Source organism: Physeter macrocephalus, chromosome 20 (assembly GCF_002837175.3).
Source record: "Physeter macrocephalus isolate SW-GA chromosome 20, ASM283717v5, whole genome shotgun sequence".
NCBI lineage: Eukaryota > Metazoa > Chordata > Mammalia > Artiodactyla > Physeteridae > Physeter > Physeter macrocephalus.
The window spans coordinates 35459746-35467896 of NC_041233.1; the positions used below are offsets into that span (position 1 = coordinate 35459746).

Sequence of the window (8151 nt, forward strand, 5' to 3'; positions counted from 1 at the left end):
TTGTAGAGACTTCCCTGGTGGTCCAGTGGTTAAGAATCTGCCTATCAATGCAGGGGACACAAGTTCGAGCCCCGGTCCAGGGAGATCCCACATGCTGCGGAGCAACTAAGCCCACGTGCCACAACTAATGAAGCCTGGGCGCCTAGAGCCCATGCTGTGCAACAAGAGATGCAGCCGCAATGAGAAGCCCACACACCGCAACAAAGAGTAGCCGCTGCTCGCCGCAACTAGAGAAAGCCCGCGCACAGCAACAAAGACCCAACGCAGCCAAAAATAAATAAATAAATGATAAAAATAAATTAATTATAAAAAATTTTTAAAAAGTCTTTTATAGTACAGTTGACTTGCTAAACAGTTTTTTTTAAGCCCATATGCCTTTAAATTGATTATGGTACTCTGTTTCTGAAGCACAGCTGTAATTCTCAACCTGTTAAGATAAGAACAACTTACAATTTATAATTTATAGGAAATAAATTTAAATATTTGCTGATGGAGGAAAGATCTCTGGGACTTCCTTGTAGATCTGTCAATATTTGATTTTAATAATCTCTGTCATACTGACATTGTTTACTAAAAGCTATGTGTAAAATTATAACTCATAACGGATAAAGTACCTCTTTTTCCCCAATTTTTTTACCTTAAAAACTTTTAAATTGGTATAATATTTGAACAGATAGTAAATACCCATTTCAGCTATATTTACCAGTTCACTTGCTAACATTTTGCCTCATCTGCTCTCTGTTTATAAAAATACCTCCCCCCTTTTTTTTTCTGAGCCATTTGAAAGTAACAACAAAGGAGGAGTTATTTGAGATGGATCTTTTTTTTTTTTTTTTTCTTTTTTGCGGTGCGTGGGCCTCTCACTGCTGTGGCCTCTGCCGTTGCGGAGCACAGGCTCCGGACGCACAGGCTCAGCGGCCATGGCTCACGGGCCCAGCCGCTCCGCGGCATGTGGGATCTTCCCGGACCAGGGCACGAACCCGTGTCCCCTGCATCGGCAGGCGGACTCTCAACTACTGCGCCACCAGGGAAGCCCTAGATGGATCTTTTTGAGGACAAATGGAACTTCGCTTTGACAAAAGATAAAGATAAGAACATTTTGAATTTTGAATTAGAATAGCAAGTTTGAAGAAAGGTAGAAGCATTAAATAGCCTGGCATATTTAGGAGCAGCAAATAGTTTAATATGGCCAGCAAGAGGCTTTTTGGCAGAGATTGTAGCAGAAGATAAAGCAGGTTAAATAGATTGAAAGCAGATTATAGCATTCTGTGAATGTCTTCCTAAAGAATTTGGACTTCATTTTGTACATAATTGGAAATCACTGAAAAATTTTAAAACGCACTTATATTTTTATTATTTCTAATAAAGTTTTAGGGTTGTGCTATGAATATTTCAGAACATTTCATCACCGCCCCAAATTTCCCACTTCTACCCCTTGCTCTAGGCAACCACTGCTTTGCTTTCTCTCTCTTTTTTTTTTTTTTTGCGGTACGCGGACCTCTCACTGTTGTGGCCTCTCCCATTGCGGAGCACAGGCTCCGCACGCGCAGGCTCAGCGGACATGGCTCACGGGCCTAGCCGCTCCGCGGCATGTGGGATCTTCCTGGACCAGGGCACGAACCCGTGGTCCCCTGCATCGGCAGGCGGACTCTCAACCACTGTGCCACCAGGGAAGCCCCTCTCTCTCTTTCAATTTGCCTTTTATGAGTATTTCATATACGTGGAATCATACATATAGTATTTTGCATCTGGCTTTTATTTAGCATATTATTGAGGTGCATTCATGTTATAACACGTATCAGTATTTTGTTCCTTTTTATTACCTGATAGTAGTCCATTGTTTGATGATACTACCCTTTGTTTATCCATTCATCAGCTGATGGATGCTTGGATTGTTTCCAGTTCTTTGCCATTGAGTAATGCTGCTGAGAACATTTGTATGTAAGTCTTTTTTTATTTTTGGTGGGGGGTGGGTGGCCGCTCCGGGTGACATGTGGGATCTTAGTTCCCCCACCAGGGATCAAACCCATGTCCCCTGCATTGGAAGTGTGGAGTCTTAACCACTGGACCACCAGGGAAGTCCCTGAATATAAGTCTTTATATAGACACATATTTTCATCTCTCTTGGGTAGGTTCCTATGGAGGGAATTTTGGAATTTTGTTGAGTTTATGTTTATATTTAACTTCTTAAGAAATTGCCAAACTGTTGTCCAAACTGGCTGCATCATTTTACAGCAATGTGTGGAAATTCCAGTTTCTCCACTTCCATACCAACATTTGGTGTTGTCTGTCTTTTTGATGATGGCCATTCTGTAGTGGTATCTCATTATAGTTGTAATTTGTGTTTCCTAATGACTTATGATGTTTATAATCTTTTCGTGATACACAGTTGTATTTTAGAAACATGAGTGCAGTGCAGAGGCAAGAATGGAGGTGTGTTCCACAAGAGATGGGAGGCTGCACTAGATGTGTATAGAGTTGAGAGAGACAGATTTCAAAGATATATCAGAGTTAGAACAGGCAGCAGTTAATAACTGCCCAATACAGTAAATAAAGCAGTGGGATGTGGGACTAGTGACCCAACGATTTTAACCTTTGACAGGTAGCCGGTGCTGTTATTAGCCAGAAAAGTGAATATGGGTGCATAAACAGTTTTTGTGCTGGTAGATATGGCTGTTATATTCTGTTCTCTGATGTGTCACTGGAATAAATATTTAATACAGCTGTACTATAGTATATAGTTTGTATAGTATATAGTATATATTATAATATAGTTTGGAAATATGTATCTAGTTCAAAAGAAGGATATGGATTAAGCTATAAATTTAAGAGAGTTACCACTGTATAAATAACAGTTGAATTCATTGAAATAGTGTATCTATTCCTAAATGGCTGTATCCACTTGGTTACTTTTGGTAATTGAAAATTACATAAATAATAAAAGGGTTGAATATACTATAATAAAAAGATCCAAGTTAGTAAAATGATTCTAGGATTATTTCATTCAAGCATAGCAGCATCACCAAGGACCACCCAGGTTTTTTCCATCTTTTAACACTGCCATTCTTTTTCTGTTGGGTGGTCCTCTTAGGCTGTTTCTTTCCTCATGGTCCTAAGATGGCTGCCATTGTTCTGCTTAACAATTCAAACCCAAAGTTACCTGCAAAAAGTACGTGTTTTCACCTGGGTGTCTTTTTTTTCATCAGCCTGGGAAAACCTTTCCCAGAAGCTCCCCAGCAAACTTAGTGTCTCGTCTTATTGGCCAGAATTGCATCAGATGCTTATTGCTAACCCTCTCATTGGCAGGGGGGGGATGGAAATTGACACTATTGGCTTAGACTAGAGCTTTCTAACCCTGGTGTTAGGCATTCTTTTGTCATATCTCTTTTGGAAGAAGCTTTTTTCCCCATGCCTTTTGGTTCTCTGTTCTCTAGACAACTAAGTTTCACATCACTGAGTTTTTGCTATTCAGTACTTCAGATCAGCTAATATTTGTTGAAATCCTACTTTGTGTCATTAGCTGTGCTAAGTTCTAGGATATAGCAATGAATAAGAAAGTTACAGTTTGATATGGAAATATGTTTAAGCAGAAGAGTGCTGTCATAGAATTATACACTAAAGTTCATCTGTATTTTGGGTTTAATGCCACTGTTTATATCTTTAGTTTTATGAGAAAAGGCATCTTGAGTTTCAAAATCAAGCTTATATTCAATTTATGAATGGACTTTTGGAACATTTAGAATATAACTTGTTTTTAAGTTTGACCCCCCCCTTTCTGTATTAAGTGGATTACATCCTTTATTATAGAAATGCATGATAAACTAAATTATACTGTTCATTTGAGTTACAGCTAAAACTGTATTATGTTTTTCTGAAGCATAATGTTTGAGTTTTTTAGCTAATATACTGAAAGTTTTAATAGTAATACCTTTAGTTTAAGAGCCCAACTGAAATGTTTTGTAAAATGATTATTTTGTAATTTGCTATTTTTAAAAATGGTTTTATAATTGCAACTGTGATGTTTACAGCAGTACTTATACAGTATGTGGGGTGCTTTTTATGAATGCTAAGAGAGGGGAAATGAAGAAAGAGGGGATTTGGAGTGGTGGAAGGAAAAATGTACAATCAATATTGCTGATTTTGTGAATACTAAGAAATCTACTTTTTTTTTTTTTTTTTTTTTTTTTATGGCGGTACGCGGGCCTCTCACTGTTGTGGCCTCTCCCATTGTGGAGCACAGGCTCCGGAAGCACAGGCTCAGTGGCCATGGCTCACTGGCCTAGCCGCTCCGCGGCATGTGGGATCTTCCCGGACCGGGGCACGAACCCATGTCCCCTTCATCGGCAGGCAGACTCTCAACCACTGTGCCACCAGGGAAGCCCAGAAATCTACCTTTTGACATCTGGTACAAATAGAAAAGCAATCTTAAATTTTGTCTTAGACTGAGTATTTATCAAAGCATATTTATGCTAGTTCTTTTTGCAAATCATACTAATATAGGAGTTAATAGGTAATGTCAAACACCTCAAAGATAACTAAAATATCCACAATTGATGTTTGTCACTGATGGATTCTGTATGGTTAGTGATCTTTAAAGTATCCCAGTGCTTTAAGATTTAACCACTTTAATAATTTTGAAAACCGAGAGGGATGTGTACATTTTTATGGCAAAAAAAGATTTTTGTAAAGGCAATTTGGGATTAAAATGAACTTTTCCCATGTTTGAAAATGCTTATTAACTTTGAGGAAATTCCAGTGTTCGCTCTGAATTACAGAGTACTAGAATATATCCAGAAAGATTCGCTTTTCATTTATTATGAGTCATTAAGAAGCTCTAATGTGTTTTTAAAAGAATTACCTTTCCTTAATATGTTTTCTAGAACTAAGAAGCTTGAAAATTTCAGGCACAAAATCTTTGGTGAAAATATGAATCCTTACAATTGTTTAGTGTTTGGTTCTGACTGGATCCCTTGTCACTGTTAAACACAGTTTATAGTGCTAAAAGCCTGTGGCAAATTACCTTATAAATTGAGTGATTAAAGTTGTTGCAGGCATTTTGCCTATGTAAATCCTATTTCTGTGCGTGTACATATTTATAGATCTCTGCTTAAAGGACTGTAGTTGCAAAGGTTAGAAAACGCTTTACTTTGACTCACACAATTTCTAGTATGTAAAAAGTGACTTGCAGACCTGTATCGTGAAGCACATCCTGTCCTTTGATTGCCTTTTATTTTCCTCTTAGTAATGAAGTCAAATCTTACTTGGTTTTCCTTAGCCAGTCTTAAATTCAATCCTTAGAAAAGGTTTTCTGAAGTTTATGATTTGTCATGTATTTGTACATATGAGAGAATTGAGGGAGGATAGATAATTCAGGGTCTTGGACTTTGCAGATGGTATATTTGAAGATTCTTTGTGATTATGTATTTTCCTTTTTTTTAAATTCACTTTAGATTTAGCCTAAAGCTTGTAACTTTTTTTTCACACCAAGGAAGCAGTGTTGTAATAAATAGTGCTATAATAAACAATGGTTGGTAAGTGGTTTACATGCTAATTTTATTTATTATTTGATCCATTGTATATATCTGGTAGAATTAGAATCAGGCCATATATATTTTTAAAATAAATTTATTTAGTTAGTTAGTTTTGGCTCTGTTAGGTCTTCATTGCTGCACGCGGGCTTTCTCTAGTTGTGGCGATTGGGGACTAGTCTTCGTTGCGGTGCATGGGCTTCTCATTGCAGTTGGCATCTCCTGCTGCGGAGCATGGGCTGTAGGCATGCGGGCTTCAGTAGTTGCGGAGCATGGGCTTAGTAGTTTTGACTCGTGGGCTCTAGAGCGCAGGCTCAGTAGTTGTGGCGCACGGGCATAGTTGCTCCGCAGCATGTGGGGATCTTCCTGGACCAGGGCTTGAACCCATGTCCCCTGCATTGGCAGGCGGATTCTTAACCACTGCGCCACCAGGGAAGTACGAATGAGGGCCATATATTTTTAAACATAGTCACTTTGATGGACTATTTAAAACTTTATGAGACTATGTTAATCTGAGCTTTGTTTAATGTAGTGATTGCCTCCCCTCTCTTCCATACACCCTTAGGGAAGAACGGAGTTATTGGCAAAGAATGGCTTTGGAGGAAAATCTTTATGCCATTTCTAAAGTGGAAACACAATGCATTTATTTTTTGATTAGTATAAGGTAAATTTTCTAAGACTATGATCATCTCAGAGGAAAAAAACCACCTAAATACCAGGTCTCCATTACTGCTCTCCCTGATTTCTCTGAGTGATGGTCTAAGAGTTTTATAGTCATATGAATACCCTGAAAAATGTCAGGGGTCTGGTGAAGTTGTAGGTAACTAGTGCATTGAGAAGACTGTTAAAAGGCTTCTAAATGCAGACAAAGCATTACTAATTGCTTTCAGGGTCAGTCTGTCTTTAGTTGGACCATGAAAGATTTAGCATGGCCCTATGGCAGCCTGTCTGCTGAGTGGAGACTCTTGTCCTTAAGAAAGGCTATCTGATATGCTAGACCGTTTCAGGTTGCCCCAGTTTACATGAATTTAGTCATTATTGCCAAGACTACTAAACCTCAGTGTGACACAAGTGATACTTCTAAATGGGCTTGAAGACAAAGGCATTTTGACCTTGCAGTGGGACATAAGTAATATTCATACAGCTTAAAATTTTTCTTTTTAAAATATGAAACAGAATACTGTACTATTTGACATTTCAGTTAAAAGATACATTCAATGAAATTATTTTTATGATCTCTAAGTAAACAGCACACTGCCTTTCAGTAAATTAAAATTTTTAACATTTTTCCTCGTTTAGATTTATGAACGTTGTCTCTTAAAGCAGTAGGGTACTAATGGCAGTAGTAGCACAGAAAGCTATGCCATGGACTTAGACCAAGCAGTGAACTTAATTCTTGACCCACACAATTCCTAATGTTCCAGGTTGAAGTTTGAAATTAAAACTGCTTACTGAGACTTTGTGATAGAAGGTGAAGTACTAGCTGGGTGGTCCAATTTTTGTTCAAGTAGGAATCTGAATATTGTAGAATTGTACATTTTAGTGCTGCTTCTGGCTGCTATCATTTTTCAATTTGAGATGTGATTTTTTTTTTTTCAAAAGCTTAGGCCGATACAGAAATTTTACATGTGAGTAATTTTTTCTGCAGAACTACTATGTTGTAAAGTTGAAAATACTAAAAATGTGAAACTTCTTTGGGCAGAAGTTTGTTAAAGTGATAGATTTCTAAAGTATTGTAGAAGTTTTCGTTGACTTTACATTGAAAGTGTATAGTTTTATGCATGATAAAATTTTGGTATTTCTTCTACATGTGTTATTCTGACAAACATTCTTTCAGTCTTGAATATGTTCCCTTTTTCTAAACAGATTTATGAAAATATGCATCAGTTTAATACTGTCTTGGAATTCATGAGATGGAAGCATAGGTCAAAGCTGTTTGGAGAAAATTGGAAGTACAGTTTTATCTAGCCACATCTCTGAGGTAAGAAAAAGACTTTTAAGAAAATAATTAGAATAATATGAAAATTCTCATTTCTTAACAATTGAAAATAGTCCTTCTGTATTACCACTGCAGCTTTATGTTAGCTTCTTTATTCTTTAATCACCTTCCTTATGAGTTCATAAGTATCAATAGTTATAACATATTTTTCTCTCCTTATAAATGTTGAACCTCTTCAGGAGTAAAAAGTATTTATTACTAATACAACTTTCTTTAATTGTAGAAAATAAGCATTTAATGATGTATATAATAATTTCTTCCCTCTGATGATGACAAAACAGGTTAGAATGGAAGATTACATTAAAATGAATGTTTACATTATTCTGAAACTTTCACCTATTTAGAATTTAGGATAAAATTGTTACTTTGAATAATAGATCTTTGGAGGTAGAATTTATTCAAAGAAGTGGGAACTGCAGTAACATCAGGGACAGGGGAGAAGAAGCTGTTCTAAGACAATATGTACAGGGAAATCAAGTTCATTATTTTCAAATCCATAGAGACACAGATTATCAGGTAGAAGGTTTAATCCTTCAGGGATCTGTATTTTAAAAAATAAAAACCAGAACATACACTTTTGTGAAGTGGTCTATACTTTTTCCTCTTTTTTTTTTTTTTTTTTTT

The 8151-nt window shown here is 36.9% G+C and overlaps 1 protein-coding gene across 3 annotated transcripts in view; it reads left to right on the forward strand.

Annotated features, from left to right (window-relative positions):
- The window catches only part of BMPR1A (bone morphogenetic protein receptor type 1A), a 142603-nt gene that overhangs the window by 71243 nt on the left and 63209 nt on the right, over nt 1-8151 (forward strand). For 2 of the 3 annotated variants that reach the window (XM_024132058.3, XM_055081358.1), the window contains one exon: nt 7395-7509. The gene's annotated coding sequence lies outside the window, so the exon portion shown is untranslated. Of the gene's footprint in view, nt 1-1924; nt 1942-7394; nt 7510-8151 lie in introns of those variants that run through there. The other variant, XM_055081359.1, reaches the window with a different exon arrangement.